Below are 18301 nucleotides of genomic sequence, written 5' to 3'. Positions count from 1 at the left end.
TGACCAAGAAGAGACAACACAACTAACCCATTTCTGTTACTGTGATTTACAGAGAGAGTGTGTGTGTGTGTGTGTGTGTGTGTGTGTGTGTGTGTGTGTGTGTGTGTGTGTGTGTGTGTGTGTGTCCCTCCTACAGAGACACTGAGGAACCAGGTGACCTGAACATGAACCCAGGATACAGAGGTTGAGTGAATGTGGTGTTGAAGGTGTGGAGGTGGGTCAGTGAGTCAGAGGAGACTCTGTAGAAGGACAGAGTGCCAGCAGGACAGTCCACATACACTGCTGCTCTGTTAGAGACAGAGGAGGAGGAGGAGGAGGAGGAGAGGGCTGTACTTCTCTTATTGTGCCAGACAGAGTAACGACCATCATCAGAGCAGTTCAGACTCCAGGACTGATTATTCCCTCCAAACCAACAGTCATCACTGTTTCCTCTCCTGCTGATTCCTCTGTAACTCACTGATATCTCAACCCATCCTCTCCACTCGACCTCCCAGTAACAGCGACCAGTCAGACCATTTCTACACAGCAGCTGCCAGCAGTCCTCAAACCTCTCTGGATGATCAGGATATGGCTGCTTCTCTAACACATATGTCACCTTCCTGTTGTTGTCAGACAGTTTGAGGCGTCTGTTCACTGTGTTTGTGTCCACTGTGAGTTCACAGACATCTGATGGAGAGAACAAGACACAATACAGCAGCAGTTTATCATCTAACACAGCTGATGGTTTATTTGTTGCTTTATTAACAGACTGACTGTTAATTAGATCAAAACTTCACAATGACTCATCTTTTTGGATCTTCTTTCAAACTGACAGTTGAATGCAGATACACAAGCTTTAGATTTAAACTACTTTAACATGTGCTGCCTTGTTTTCATCAGTCAAAGTGAACACACACTTACACTTCCTCACACCAGGTTTCAGCCTCTGCTCTCCACCATGTTCCACCCTGGAGGAAGAAACAAAGTCAGAATGAACCTTCAGAAGCTTCCTCATCAATGATCTTCATAAAGCTTCACTCAGATCACCATGAAGACAAAACAGCTGCATTTATAAAACACACTTCATACACACACTCAGACTTTACATCAAATATTCACAAACAACAACTAAATAATTAAAGGTCAGCTCAAGAAAACTACGTCCAGTCATCCACCTGAGTCTCTGGCTGCAGAAGTGTGGATCAGGTCTGTTGTTGATTATTTGGGTGAAACTGTGTCTACAGATAAAGCTGCTCTCAGGTGGAAAGATTTTCTGGTCACAACAAATAAAGACTTTGTAGGCGAGCCTTCATCCGAACAGAACAACAGGTTCTGGTTCTGTAAATGTTTGCATCATCTCCTTCCTAACTTGCACCATGTCTTGAATTAGCTACAGGAAGGGAGCAGATCCATTTTCTGATATTCATATTTACTGGTACATATTTGCGACCAGGTCCCTCCATCTGCTGTCTTTCATCAGACCTTGTACAGTAAGAACAGCATTGTTCAACACTGGGATTACAACCTTCTCCTGCTTGGCTCATCAGCCAAGGAACCACCAGCACCTTTCCTTCAAAGACTGGTAATGTTGAACTGTGCCTAGACAGCATAGCATAGCATGGCTAAGCACAGGACTTTTAATTCTGGTTGATGTAATGCACATGTGTTCAATCTATGTGTTTATTCACTGTTTGGGTGTTATTGTGATCTCAGGTCAGGTTATTGGTAGTTTGCTTTGCTACACAGCTAATTTGACATTAGTTGAATGATGCTTCACACAGACTCAGTCTTTACATGCAGCTAACCATCTTCTATAACCTGGCATCATGTCACACACACACACACACATACACACACACACACACACACTGATATCAGTGAGCACATGATGCAAGAACCACCATTGTTTCTTTGTTCTGCCACACACACACACACACACCTGTATATAGTACATGTTAGTTAGTGTGTTTTCATCTTTGTGTTAAATTAAAGACTTTTGAACCTTCATGCTGTCTATTTAATATTGTACAAGAGTGAATGTTGCCAACCTCGACTCTGTCAAGAACTCCAAAATCCTTCGACCATTTCAGCTGTTATGGTAATATTGGTTGTAGTTATTAAGTTAATTATTAATCAGAGTTACAAACAGTTTAGTACCTTTTCTGAGACCGATTTGGTGAATTGACTATATTTTCCCTTCTTCAAGGATGGTGCCCTGAGGTGATCTAATGTAAATTGGATCTTATCATTAATGATAATTAATAATTATCCCTGATAATCATTAATTATTATTGATAGCCAAATTTAACCCAAAACTCCCTATTAATGTTGCATGAGCACTACATTTCTGAAAACATTTGAGGTCACTGCAGCAGAATATTCATTCATATTTGATCAGCACTGCCTCATTTAACTGTTATAACCCTTTTCCACTTGACTCTGCAGTTGACACAGGTTTATATCACCTCGGCCCAACTTTGATCGTAAGACCCAGCCGTTATCAACACCCAGTGATGCACGTAAATAAGGAAGGAATTTTGGATGCGGCCTGTTGTTATTTTCTCTTCTGTTTAACTGGTGTTGTTTCCTGTTTCCGGCGCATTCGTGATGTGAAACATGACGTCAGTGACGTACAACGTATTGCTTCCAATAAAAATCACAGAGAGGCTGCATTGCCTGCAGGAAGTGGGAATGGGGTCATTAGGCGATCATTGTGTTGACCTGCTAGTTTTGGTGGAAAAGCAGCATTAGATTTGAGTTTCATGAGCAGTGTTTGTTCAGATGACACTTTCTTGATGCGTATATTTGTTTTGCTCTGAGATGAGAGATTTTGCTCTAGAGCGACATCTAGTGGCAGTAAATCTCAGACATTTGACCTTTAAGCCAGGGTCACTCAGGCTGTGCATGATTCAAATGGACACAGTTTGCATTTTGTAGCAATGGAAACTGGATTTCTGTGTTTCACTCACATATATAACACATCTAAATAAGATAACAACACATATTCTGGTCTAATTCATTCTAATTTGAAGACAGAGTCAAATGGAAAAAGCCTCTATGTCCATTTTTAAATACTTTTAACATATATCGATAATTAAATGAAGTCATTTTTTTCATTTTCTGATTTTAATTACAGAACAGACAATAATTGAAACAAAGGTCGACCAGACAGATTGTCAAAAGCTCTTGTTGTCTGTTCATACCTGAGATTGTCCAGTCTCCAGTCTGGATCCTCAAGTCCGGCCGACAGCAGCTTCACTCCTGAATCTCCTGGATGATTGTAGCTTAGGTCCAGCTCTCTCAGATGGGAGGGGTTGGATCTCAGAGCTGAGGCCAGAGAAGCACAGCCTTCCTCTGTGATCAGACAGCCTGACAGCCTGGACACACACACACACACACACACACACACACAGCTGAGGGGTAATGCAAACTTGTGTGATAATTCTCTGTGGGTTTGTCACTTTGCCGTTTAAACTATTGTTAATGTAAAAATACTGATTAGAGTTGCTTTAATTAAAAAAATAATATCACAATCTATTTATTTCCAATCACCATCCACCATCTAAATTGTGACCTTATTTATCAATTTTAAAATGCCCTGTTGTTGAAATAGCTTATGAATTTCTCCATTTACACCATTAAAACACAATATTTCATTAAAGATAGTTCTTGTTTGGCAGAAGCTTCTCATCCACCATAGTGCTAGCTATAGAGTGGTGTAATTTATAGTCCGAAAACAAAGAAATCAGTTAGCATGTTAGCATGTGCTGTCCCCTGGACTCAAAGTCTGAGTTTGTTGAATGTGTTTTCAGTTAAATGTGTGAAATAAGGTGTGTGGTTACCACAGGCTGAAGATATTAACATGTTTTGTTCTCTAACATAAAACACATCATTAAATGTCCCACACTTTAATCATAAAGATCTTCCGTGTGTTAAAAACGGTGGTTGCTAACAAGTGTCTAAATGAGACTATAGAGGTTGTCGGGGACATTAAACGTCCTCACAGCGAACACGGAGACTCATCTACTCACTAGTCCGTCTTTACAGGCCCACATTAGTTACACACTATTCTGACCCTGACTTTACAACTTGTACATTGATCAGTTTATAGAAAACCTGGATAGTAATAGTGCAGTAAGACGCTCAGTGGTGGAGACGTTTAAGTCATGTGACTGTGATGTCGTCTGTTTATACCCTAACATTTTTTTTATTTATTTAATTTGCTCTTCAAAAATCACAAAGTGGTGTTCATTCGTGAAGATTATCTTGATGAACAAAACCTGGACGTCTCATAAACTCAAGATATAAATCTTGATAACCGACCTTTTTTGCTTCACAATAGAGCTGTTAAAATAGACTTTAACCTGTACGCAAAGCAACATTCAAAGGGTTATCTCTTAAATAGGGTATGAATCCTGACCTGAGAGTCTCCAGTTTACAGTGTGGACTCTTCAGTCCAACAGACAGCGGCTTCACTCCTGAATCCTGCAGGTCGTTGTCACTCAGGTCCAGCTCTCTCAGACTAGAGGACTGGGAGCTGAGAACTGAGGACAGAGCTTCACAGCTTCTCTCTGACAGATTACAGCCACTCAGCCTGAAGGAGAGTTAGTGACAAAGACAAACACTGATACTGTTTCTGTCTTATACAATATAAAACACATCACATTTCTATGGACTGGGTCTTTATAGTCTCAAGTGTATTACTGGGATCTGTCAACAATTAATAAAATGTCCTAAATTATACTCATATCTCTGGGATTGAGCCTGACATGAACTACAAAGTGACAGTTTTCTTCTATTTCATGGATGCATTAATCTGTAGAGGTACAATCAAACTAAAGGAACAATATGCATGTTTTTTAACTGATCAACTAATCAGTCTGATGACTAAATCTTTGGACTCTTATTTGATTGATATTTGATATTAGGAGATTCATTAGTGGAGAAAAACCCTACATGTCTGATACAGTATCTGTTCACTTACAGAGCTTTGTTGGAGGCTTTGACCACTGGCAGCAGCCTCAGAAGAGCCTCCTCTGAAGCACAGTATTTCTTCAGGTCAAACACGTCCAGATCTTCTTCTGATGACAGTAAGATGAAGACCAGAGCTGACCACTGAGCAGGAGACAGTTTATCTGTGGAGAGACGTCCTGATCTCAGGTACTGTTGGATCTCCTCCACTAGAGAACCATCATTCAGTTCATTCAGACAGTGGAACAGATTGATGCTTCTCTCTGGAGACAGATTCTCACTGATCTTCTCCTTGATGTACTTCACTGTTTCCTGATTGGTCTGTGAGATACTTCCTGTGTGTGTCATCAGACCTCGTAGGAGAGTCTGATTGGTCTGCAGGAAAAGACCCAGGAGGAAGCGGAGGAACAAGTCCAGGTGTCCATTTGGACTCTGTAAGGCCTCGTCCACAGCACTTTGGTATAGATGTGTTGGTTCAGGTTTGTCTCTGAATAGTTTAGACCACCGGCAGCTTTGTTTATCTTCTGCCAGCAGATTGACTCCAGAGTTGATGAGCGTCAGATGGACATGAAGAGCAGCCAGAAACTCCTGAACACTCAGATGGACGAAGCAGAACACCTTGTCCTGGTACAGTCCTCTCTCCTCTTTAAAGATCTGTGTGAGCACTCCTGAGTACACTGAGGCTGCTCTGATATCGATGCCACACTCTGTCAGGTCTGATTCATAGAAGATCAGGTTTCCTTTCTGCAGCTGCTCAAAAGCCAGTTTTCCCAGAGACTCAATCATCTTCCTGCCCTCTGGAGTCCAGTGTGGATCTGTCTCAGCTCCTCCATCATACTTGACGTTCTTCACTTTGGACTGAACCACCAGGAAGTGGATGTACATCTCAGTCAGGGTCTTGGGCAGCTCTCCTCCCTCTCTGGTCTTCAACACATCCTCCAGAACTGTAGCAGTGATCCAGCAGAAGACTGGGATGTGGCACATGATGTGGAGGCTTCGTGATGTCTTGATGTGGGAGATGATTCTGCTGGCCTGCTCCTCATCTCTGAACCTCTTCCTGAAGTACTCCTCCTTCTGTGGGTCAGTGAACCCTCTGACCTCTGTCACCATGTCAACACACTCATGAGGGATCTGATTGGCTGCTGCAGGTCGTGTGGTTATCCAGAGGCGGGCAGAGGGAAGCAGTTTCCCCCTGATGAGGTTTGTCAGCAGCACATCCACTGAGGTGGACTCTGTAACATCAGTCAGGATCTCAGTGTTGTGGAAGTCCAGAGGAAGTCGACACTCATCCAGACCGTCAAGATGAACACAACCTGGAACTCTTCAAAGCTGCAGATTTCTTTGGTTTCAGTGAAGAAGTGATGAACAAGCTCCACCAAGCTGAACTTTTTCTCTTTCAGCACATTCAGCTCTCTGAAAGTGAATGGAAATGTGAACTGTATGTCCTGGTTGGCTTTGTCTTCAGCCCAGTCCAGAGTGAACTTCTGTGTTAAGACTGTTTTCCCGATGCCAGCCACTCCCTTTGTCATCACTCTTCTGATTGGTTCATCTCTTCCAGGTGAGGCTTTAAAGATGTCTTCTTGTCTGATTGTTGTTTGTGGTCTGTCTGGTTTCCTGGATGCTGTTTCAATCTGTGTGACCTCATGTTCATCATTGACCTCTGCAGTCCCTCCCTCTGTGATGTAGAGCTCTGTGTAGATCTGATTCAGAAGGGTTGGGTTTCCTGCTTTAGCGATCCCCTCAAACACACACTGGAACTTCTTCTGAAGGTCAGATTTGAGTTGACGTCCACAAACTGCAGCAACAGTTCCTGAATGAAACACAACACATCAGTGAGTGGATGTTAGTGTGAAGAAGAAAACAGTTTATTGAGGAAAATCCTCTTACTGCTCTGCAGACAGTCAGCCAGCTCCTCCTGCTTCATTGTCCTCAGGAAGTTCAGTGTGATCTTCAGAAATGCCTCTCTGCTGCTCCTCCTCTGCTCCTCCTCCTCACCGTCCAACACCTCCTCATCCTCACTCCGCCTCTCAGAGCATTCTGGGTAATCTGGACTCAGAACCTTCTGGAACTTCTTCAGCTCGTTCTTCACAAAGGTGACAACGTTCTCCTCAAGATGCTGCAAAAGAGTAAAACTTCAAATGTAAAATGAGACATTTCATTTCATTTGCAGCTGAAGTAAAGTTGTTGTTGGACATTTACACACCTTAAATATGGAGTCCAGGTCTGTTGGATGCTGCTGGACAGACTGACCACTGAGAACCTGCTGAACTCTGCAGGGAGACCATAAAGTACGATGATTTCAACTATCAACAGCTTTACATTTTACATCATCTGTCTGCTTCTGGGGCCTTTTGATGGATTAGGTGAAACAGTTTTCTGGTTTTAATGATGAAGCCTTTAGTTGAGTTTCTAGTTGTCTACCCTGTTATTTACGTTCCTGCCTATAACATGGTGTGATATAGTAATAAAGACTGAAGACTTCTTCTGTGAACACAAAATAATTGTTTCTCACATTTTGTGCACAAATGAGTTAAAACTGTGTTAGTGAGCACTTCTCCTTTGTCATCTATCCACCTGACAGCTGTGGTATATCAGACGCTGATTAAACAGCATGATTACTGCACAGCTGTTCCTGAGACTGGTCACAATGAAAGGCTACACTACTGCAGTTGGCATGAACCATCAAACATTAATACTAAAGCCCAGGACTCTGGACATTAACCATCCAACTTCCTCCCAACAGACTGAATCTATGGGCAACAACAAAATATGTTGTCATGGTCCACCTGCACTGATCCACACTTCCTCCAGTCAGAGTACTGAGTCCCAGGAGGAACCAGAGAGAGATCAACATCTTTAGTCCACAAATGATTTGAACAGTTGATATCAAATCTGGAGGAAAATCATTTGCTCTCATTTGATCACTTGCTTCATGTATTAACTGTCGATTTCTGGAAAATCTTCAATACTAAATGTTCCTCTTTGAAGAAAACATTAAATCAGTGGAGTGTGAAAGTTGAGACCAGCTAACAGATCATTTTATGTCCGGACTTGATAGAAGGAGAGCTGCAGAACAACAAACTCTTCTGGTTTACATTCTTACCTTTCTTCAGCAGAGTGGTCTCCATCCTTAAAGAAAATAGGATTAATCATGGACCGGTCACTCTTCATGGACACTCTGCTGGGTGCAGGAGAGTCTGGTCTCTGCTGCTGAACCCTGATAGAAACAGACAGACAAACCAACGCACCTCTCAAACCTTCAACCACAAATTAATGTTCAAATGTATCAAAATCTAAAGTTGATTTAAAGAGAAGAAGTCCAGAAAAACCATCAGAGTTTGATGATCCAGTTTGGGACAATAACCAAAGTTCATATTATAAGTCAGATAAACTGGTTCTAGTAATGGTGTCATGTTGCTGATCATTCCTTCAGTCTGAAGCTACAACCCTTTTTAAAATGTGACATGATGAGATAAGAGGAGGTGGACAACATTACGGGAGACTTCTTTGAAATGATGAACATCAGTAAAACGTTGTCTGAATGTTACAAATGAAACGTTCCTCCAACAATAACATTGTTAGAACATGTAGAGAACATGATGAAATATTACAGGAACGTTCCTGCTGGCTGGGACTATGTTGACTTACTGAGTCTCTGAAGGACGTTTTCCTTTAAACACCCAACGAATATTCATGTTTACTATTTTCAGGAGCTTAATAACAAACTCACCTGGTTTCAGTTCTTACCTTTCTTCAGCAGAGTGGTCTCCATCCTTGAAGTCAACAAGCCGACCCATGGACCAGTCACTCTTCATGGACACTCTGCTGGGTGCAGGAGAGTCTGGTCTCTGCTGATGAACCCTGATAGAAACAGACAGACAAACCAATGAACCAAACAACAACTTTACAGTCTGTTAGTATAAAAAAGAGACTTCAGTTAAATGGTGAACTTTAAGATCATTGCAGTTGAAAAATAAACTTGTCAGTGAAACTTTTTGTTACATAATGATCATTTTATTTTCTTATACATGACTTTCTTCTTCTTTCTCAGTGCATTTAAATATTTTAACTGGTTTAAATTCACTTTTTTCATGTTTGTGTTGTGATGCACAATGTGCTGCAGAAATGAAGCTTTTTATTAGTGTTACAGTTTTATACTTTTACTAACATGTATGTCCATACCAATATATCCTAACAAGCTTAAATCAGCCATGTTGATGTTTAAGTCAGACTTCAATATAAATATGTTAATATTATCAAACAGGATGAAAACTGGCTTCAACACAACACACACAGAGCTTTGAGTGTGAATCATGATGGTGGAGTGATTTGAGTGCTGAGCTGTGACATGGAGAAGAGTCATGGACAGTTAGAGATCCTCATCTCACCTCTGAGCTTTGGTCTGGCTGTCATGTTGCCCACACAGAGTGGTTTTAGAGGGAGGGCCTCCCTCCTCTGTCTCCCCACACTGATTCATAGCAGAGCCCACACCTTCACACAAACACAACAACATGATTTATCAGCATTCCTCTCAGTCACATGACAAACATACAGAGTCTGACTGGAGGAAACTAATGAAGCTTTCTCACACCAAATGATAAAAACACAAATCTGACCGTTTAGAATGAAGTTTAAAGTAAAACCAGCTCAACATTTAGTTTCTGACCACAGAGACCACAAAGAGCAGTTAAGACGCTTCAACAAGCCAAAATGAATATTTCAGCTCAGCAGAAGCTGCTGAATTCACGTCCACATCAAGTCACAGAGACTTTCTACCTTCATCTGTAGGAAACACTGGAGCAGAGCTCAGACTGTCAGTCCATTCATTGATCAGCTGATTGACAGATCATTACAGGACAGCAGTTTGAATGATTTACACTCATTTTTCCTGCAAAAATAACAAACATGAGCTTCAGACTTGTTCACTGTCTTTATAATTTAAACCTTTGTGCTGCTGGATGTCAGACTTATTAATAGTCGAGTCTAAACAGCTGATGGATTGTTAGAAAAACTGAGGAAACTAAGTTGATAATGAAGATAATGGTCAGCAGAATCCTGAACTGAGAGAGAAGAAGCTTCTTATTGATCCATCAGGAAGAATCAATTGAGTGGAAGCTGCAGCCAGGAAGCCAATCACAGAGCAGCTGGTGTAGTTCTGCTGTCAGTCCACTAGATGTCCTCAGTCATCTACAGTCACTACAGAGCTGCTCAGTAAACAGATAAACAGGCTTGTTTCCAGATGAACTGCTGACAGTTTCCCAGCAGCTTCAGTCTGTACAGGAAGTCACAGAAACACTCACTTCCTGTTAGATCTGATTGTGATGTATTAACATGTGATCAGACCCAGATATCAGATTATAAACAGTCTACACTTGTTTTAATTATGACAGGGTCGCCTGTTTAAACACTTCACAGACGATCTGTGAGTCTGTTTGTGGTTCAACCTCCATTTCACATAAACTCTCATCATATCAGTGTTTTGCTGTTTATGAATCAGCTGAGCAGACATGTTGCTCCTAAACTACATCAATCATTGAACACATTAACAGTCAAACAGGAGAAAGAAGTACAAGACTTCATTATTGATCTGTCAGATTTTTAGACTGTCAGGGATTCTCATCTGTGCACATGACATATTGTATTTGATTCACTGTTGTGTGTGTAGATCAGAGAAGTCAGAGAATTAACAGCTGATCAAGGTTCAGTCAAAGAATAACAAGTTTCCAGGCCGTCAGACCGGTTCTGACAGAACCTCATCTCTCAGCAGTGAGTCAGCTCAGATTACAGTCCAACTTGTTTCCTGCTGCTAATTAAATCAAACTCAACACAAAAAGGCTCATTTTGGGCGTAAAGTAACATATCAGAGAATAATTCATGAATTAATTCACGAAAACCTTAAAAAAGTAATAAACAGTGTTGAAAGAATTCATCACTGCTCTCGTCTACAAGTTCATCATGTATCCACAAAATATAACAAATGACAGCAGAGTTTCTCTCAGCTGTCATTTCTGTCTCTTTTCATTCAGTAACAACACCATTAATGTTTGGTGGCTGAATTTAAAGTCCTTCACATGTTGTCACATCTCAGTATCTTAATACAAAACTCACATGCTGTATGTGTGTTGAGAGAGTCGCTGCTGATCATGTGTTCTGCTAAACTGGACTTTCTTTCATCGTCACATTATAATATTAATAAAATCACAATCAGACAGAAATGAAGACACAAACAGTCTGATAACACAAGTCTTTACCGGAGAAAAGACACAAATCACACATGAAAAAGTCTCATTAAAAACACACAATTACCTTGTTGTCTGCAGGCAGAAATCATGTGAGTGTCACACAGAAGAAGTGAAAGAGAGAAGTGAAGCTGCTTTAATGTCAGGACTGTTTTCCTACAGTAAGCAAAAATTCTGCCTGGATAATCTTCAGTTCCTCTTTTTCATCTGTAAAAACATTCAGGAGAAAAAAAATGTTTTTCATGTGTGAAAGTTTTTTCATAGAATATAAAAATTAACTTGGTTTCACACACACATAAAAAAAAGTTTCACAGTGTAGAGGTTTTTGAAAAGCTTTTGCAGATGGAAAAAAAAATGATGGAACTTTGACAGATTATCCTGTAAAAGTGTTTTTTACACAACAGCTGTCAGCTCATAAACACAGGAGAGAAAATAATTTAGATCAGACAGAAAATAGAACACCAGAAATAAAAACGTCTGCACTGACCCCTCAGGGCTTCTGTACCTCGTTAGCTGTAAGGAAACTACCTGTGGAGCCCCTTCAGGTTTGAGGAGGAAACCCCTAAATCTGATGTATCGATCAGCTGTTAACAGTTATTATACCATGGTCTGGGTGAATACTCGATTATGATTGGCTGGAGGGTGTTAATTAACTTTTGATAAACAAACACCTCTGAAACTCCTCCTGTAGCTCCAGTGTAACTGCCCGTTTACTGTTCTATATCTATATAAATGTTTTATTGTCACCTGACACACGTCTCCCCCTGTTTATTGTAATGTGCTCCACTGGCCACATGATGTAGACAGAGAACCACATATGGCTCCAACATAGGGTTGTATAATGAAATGAAAGTTAATATAGAAATATACAAAAACATGAAGTGCATCTTTTGAATCTATCAGATATATCAGAGATGTGCATTTATGAATGATTGGCAACAGTACACTGCCTCACACAGGGCACCATTATGTAGTGCTTCATGCAACAGTAATAGGGAGTTTTTGGTTAAATGTGGCTATCAATAATTATTCATGATTATCAGGGATAATTATTAATTATGATTAATAATAAGATCCAATTTATGTTAGATAACCTTGGGGCACCACCCTTGAAGAAGGGAAAAGATAGCCAATTCACAGAATCAGGCAGTCCCAGAAAAAGTACTAAACTGTTTGTAACTCTGATTAATAATTAACTTAATAACTACAACCAATATTACCATAACAGCTAGTAATGGTTGAAGGATTTTGGAGTTCTTGAAAGAGTAGAGGTTGGCAACATTCACTCTTGTACAATATTAAATAGGCAGCTTGAAGGTTCAAAAGTCTTTTATTTAAGAGAAAGATGAAAACACACTAACTAACATGTACTATATACAGGTGTGTGTATGTGTGGATGTGGACTGGAGGGCGTTAGAGTAAGAGAGTTAGAGTAAGAGAGGCTTGAGGAGAAGGGAGCGAGAACAAGGAAGGCGCTGAAGTTTTGACTATCGGATCAGAGGGGGGTCTGTCACCCTGACCAATAGTAGCTCAAAGCTGAATTTTGCACCTAGGTATGAAGAATGCAACAAGCAGCAGCACCACCACATCCAGTACGCCACCTACCTTCAGTGAAACGCAGACTTCTGTTAATTGTATGTTACTGTGTGTGGGCTTTGTCTAGTGCCCTGTTTTATTCAGCGTTTTTGTTTGAGAAGTAATTAAACTGTTGATGTTTCTGATGGCTATTGTCCGTATATTGTGGTGACAAATCCTAATCTAACCTAGGGCTCTGTCATAAAGGAATACACAAATACAACTACTTAATTCAAGATTGAGCAACTAAGGGATATGGATGATGAATAAGGACCACTAAACATACGTACATACATACATGTACATATACATAACTAGAGTGGATGAATGATAATGAATGGCAAATGTAGGTATTAAACTATTGCCGACAGAATCAGTAAAAGCAAACATCATTTAAGAATTTGCTCTGCATCAACTCTCAGCCAGAACACATGAGGATGGTTGTTTCCTACTTTTCTGCGGTGATGGATGAGCTGATGATGAGGTGAACTTCCCGGAAAGCGCCGGAGCAGGCTAAGACAAGGCCTATCTGAGGCCACAGAGGAGACACACAGCATGTGTTCTCCGGCCAAATAATTAACTAACAATAAAGGAGGATTTCTTCAGCTCTCAGTAAAAGGTTAAAAACACAAGCCAACACCTGATCATGCCTGTTGTCTGTATTGCCAAGCAGGAGTGCTTCACCATAGAGAGCCCAAAAAAGAGTGATGAGCAAAATCCAAGAGTCAGGATGTAAACCATAAGAGACAAGAGGGCAGGACAGCATGTGTTGTTAAGTTTTATAGTGAAGGGGTGTGTTTTGGTAGTAATAAGATCCTTGGCGCTCTTTTCCCGATTGCTAATGAAATCCTTTGTTGGAAAATGAACTGGCCTCTTCTTAAAGGAGAGTAATTTGATTGGTTTGACTAAATAATATTTGAATTATACACGCTGGCAATTTGTAAACTGTCATCAATTTATGTGACATATCTAAGAACCAGTGTTGGGGAGACTTAAACTACATGTAGTTGAACTACATAGCTTAACTACAATTTGCTGTAACTTGCTGGTAGTTAAACTACATTCATATTTTGTGCTGCGTCAAGTATTTCAACTACTTTTTGGGCCATGTTTTGTAGTTTAACTACTCAATTTACAAACTACAATTTTGGCCAATAACATGAAATATTTTTTAAATTAAAAAAAAGACATATATAATATAAATTTTATTTTATTCTTCTTTGAAAAAAGGCATGAAACATGTCATGACATGCTAAGCCAACACTGCTTCTGATTGGCCCTGGCAGCACTCAAATGCTTCACAGAGTGGGTGGGTCTTTGTGCCAAGGAAGGCAGTGCTCATATGGCACAAGCACGTCATGGACAACCCTCCCGCTGCCCCCGATGCGCCCCTGAACGTGCCAGCCCAACCATGGCCGTATTTGAGCTTGCACATATTGGATATAGATGACTTTTTAGTGTTGGTGAAGATGCTTTTAGTGCCAAATGGAAACGGCTGTCTGATAAAAACTTTGAGAGACTGCTCATGTGTCGTGTCAACAAGCGATTCTGCCCTGGCATCTAGTTCTGGTGCCTAAGTGTTGGTGCCTCAAAAGTTCCTGTGGTGTTGACCAAAAATGTCAGCTTTTGTTCTTTAAAAAATAAAACTTGAGCTGAGAGGCATATTTCTGCTGGCATGTGAATTTTTTGTAGGCTATTATATTTTGTTTCATATACACCATATGTTGATTTTTTTAACGCTGAGTTAAATGAGTATAATGAGTATAAGTAGTTGCAAAAGCTACTTTTTTTAGCAGTAGTTTTACAAACTACATTTCTCCAGGGGTAGAAATGTAGTTTGTTCATACTACTGCCAGGCTGAACTACATGTAGTTTTACAAGCTACGCTTGCAAAGTAGCTTCCCCAACAATGCTAAGAACCAATGGAGGCTCTAAGAGCTTGTAAGATGAATTAATCAAATAACACAGAATAACAAAATATAACAAATAAACATGTTCCTATCTGTAGCTTTGGATTATAGAACAGAGGAGCACATCTAAAATGATAATTGATAATAGAAGTCAAATCATTAGTAAATCATACTGGTTAACATCAAATACTCTCATGTGATACTGACATTATATCATTGTGTTAAAAGTTACTACCAAAACTCATCAGATAGCAAAGTGGAATCCTGTAAATCAGTAGATTTTAAAGCTGAGGTTCATGGATATCAAAATGATTAGATGATCTGAAACACAAGATAAATATATTTACACATTAAAGTAGATAGAAAGGGACCATTTCAGACACTTGTGGTGAGGAAAGGAGAGGAGCAGGACAAAACACACCTAAAGAGGAATGTTGGTCACCCCACAATTTACAGCCATAGAGAGGTTTAATGGTCCATCTAAGTGGATGTAGTCTCTGTCTAAAGGGTGAATGAATCTGCTTTGATCTGCTACACCTGAGATCACAAACTGATGTGAAAAGACGTTATTTCAATCAGGAGAGACACGTGAATGAGAAAGTCAAATGTTTATTCTGACAGATGATGTGAGATAATGAAGTGTTGACAGAAAATCTTTGGCTCTTCGACTCTACAGGGAGATTTTGTAATGGAGGTCCGTCTGCACGTAGCAGCAGCTCTATCCACTCATATACACATATTTACAGATAATAACTCAAAGAAGACAAAATGAGAAACTTCAATGATGAACCACAAATCAACTAAATAAAAGCTGTCTGAACAAAGATCATAATTATGATGATCTATATGCATGTGTGTGTGGAGCCTGATTTTATTGTATATACAGGCTGATTGTTGTGAGAAAACAATCAGATCACAAAGTTCAGAAAATTGAAATCTGAACGTTCAAAACATATTTAAAGAGATTTAAAACCACTGATGTGCAGCGCATTGACCAAGAAGAGACAACACAACTAACCCATTTCTGTTACTGTGATTTACAGAGAGAGTGTGTGTGTGTGTGTGTGTGTGTGTGTGTGTGTGTGAGAGAGTGTGTGTGTGTGTGTGTGTGTGTGTGAGTGAGTGTGTGTGTGTGTGTGTGTGTGTGTGAGTGTGTGTGTGTCTATGTGTGTGTGTGTGTGTGTGTGTGAGAGAGAGTGTGTGAGAGAGTGTGTGTGTGTGTGTGTGTGTGTGTGTGTCTGTGTGTGTGTGTGTGTGTGTGTGTGAGTGAGTGAGTGTGTGTGTGTGTGTGTCTGTGTCTGTGTGTGTGTGTGTGTGTGTGTCTGTGTGTGTGTGTGTGTGTGTCTGTGTGTGTGTGTGTGTGTGTGTGTCCCTCCTACAGAGACACTGAGGAACCAGTTGACCTGAACCAGAACCCAGGATAAAGAGGTTGAGTGAATGTGGTGTTGAAGGTGTGGAGGTGGATCAGTGAGTCAGAGGAGACTCTGTAGAAGGACAGAGTGCCAGCAGGACAGTCCACATACACTGCTGCTCTGTTAGAGACAGAGGAGGAGGAGGAGGAGGAGGAGGAGGAGGAGAGGTCTGTACTTCTCTTATTGTGCCAGAGAGAGTAACGACCATCATCAGAGCAGCTCAGACTCCAGGACTGATTATTCCATCCAAACAAACAGTCCTCTCTGTTTCCTCTCCTGCTGATTCCTCTGTAACTCACTGATATAAGAACCCTTCCTCTCCACTCGACCTCCCAGTAACAGCGACCAGTCAGACCATTTCTACACAGCAGCTGACAGTAGTCAAACCTCTCTGGATGATCAGGATATGGCTGCTTCTCTAACACATATGTCACCTTCCTGTTGTTGTCAGACAGTTTGAGGTCTCTGTTCACTGTGTTTGTGTCCACTGTGAGTTCACAGACATCTGATGGAGAGAACAAGACACAATACAGCAGCAGTTTATCATCTAACACAGCTGATGGTTTATTTGTTGCTTTATTAACACACTGACTGTTAATTAGATCAAAACTTCACAATGACTCATCTTTTTGGATCTACTTTCAAACTGACAGTTGAATGCAGATACACAAGCTTTAGATTTAAACTACTTTAACATGTGCTGCCTTGTTTTCATCAGTCAAAGTGAACACACACTTACACTTCCTCAGACCAGGTTTCAGCCTCTGCTCTCCACCATGTTCCACCCTGGAGGAAGAAACAAAGTCAGAATGAACCTTCAGAAGCTTCCTCATCAATGATCTTCATAAAGCTTCACTCAGATCACCATGAAGACAAAACAGCTGCATTTGTAAAACACACTTCACACACACACTCAAACTTTACATCAAATATTCACAAACAACAACTAAATAATTAAAGGTCAGCTCAAGAAAACTACGTCCAGTCATCCACCTGAGTCTCTGGCTGCAGAAGTGTGGATCAGGTCTGTTGTTGATTATTTGGTTGAAACTGTGTCTACAGATAAAGCTGCTCTCAGCTGGAAAGATTTTCTGGTCACAACAATTAAAGACTTTGTAGGTAAGCCTTAATCCGAACAGAACAACAGGTTCTGGTTCTATAAATGTTTGCATCATCTCCTTCCTAACTTGCACCGTGTCTTGAATTAGCTACAGGAAGGGAGCAGATCCATTTTCTGATATTCATATTTACTGGTACATATTTAGATAAGTAGTCCACAACTACATGGATGCAGTCAGAGTCCTTGTTGCATAATATAACTAAGCTCTTATTATTTTGAGCTTCTCTGTTCTCTGTTTTGGTTGCCAGGACAGCTGGGGTGCATGTTAGTGCACGTGAGTCCCTCTCTGTCCGACCTACAAACGTTTTCAACATGGCAGCCTTGTAACACACTTTCTCATATTACATCGAAACAGTAACTAAAATATGTTTCTTAAAACATTTGCTTGAACCGACACCTTACCGTGGTGGAGGGGTTTGAGTACCTGAATGATCCTAGGAGCTATGTTGTCCGGGGCTTAATGCCCCTGGTAGGGTCTCCCAAGGCAGACAGGTCCTAGGTGACAGGTCAGACTAAGAGCGGTTCCAGCCCCCTATGACTGAAATTACATCAAGGAAGTGTACGTCGCCCGGAATGGCGTCACCGGGGCCCCACCCTGGAGCCAGGCCCGGGGTTGGGGCTCGCAGGCGAGCGCCTGGTGGCCGGGTCTTTGCCCACGGGACCCGGCCGGGCACAGCCCGAAGGAGCGACGTGGGCCCGCCCTCCAGTAGGCCCACCACCCGCAGGAGGGTTCAGAAGGGGCCGGTGCGGTGTGATTTGGGTGGCTGTCCTGGGCGGGTGCCCCGGCGACCCAATCCCCGGACGGTGACTCTAGCCATGGGGACATGGAATGTCACCTCGCTGAGGGGGAAAGAGCCTGAACTGGTGCGAGAGGTTGAGCGCTACCGGCTAGAGATAGTCGGGCTCTCCTCCACGCACAGTCTGGGCTCTGGAACCCAACTCCTTGAGAGAGGCTGGACTCTCTTCTACTCTGGAGTTGCCCGCGGTGAGAGGCGGCGAGCTGGTGTGGGCTTGCTCATAGCTCCCCAGCTCAGCCGCCATGTGTTGGAGTTTTCCCCGGTGAACGAGAGGGTCGTTTCCCTGTGCCTCCGGGTC

This window comes from Pagrus major, chromosome 1 (assembly GCF_040436345.1).
Source record: "Pagrus major chromosome 1, Pma_NU_1.0".
NCBI lineage: Eukaryota > Metazoa > Chordata > Actinopteri > Spariformes > Sparidae > Pagrus > Pagrus major.
Note: the sequence above shows the minus strand (reverse complement) of the source record.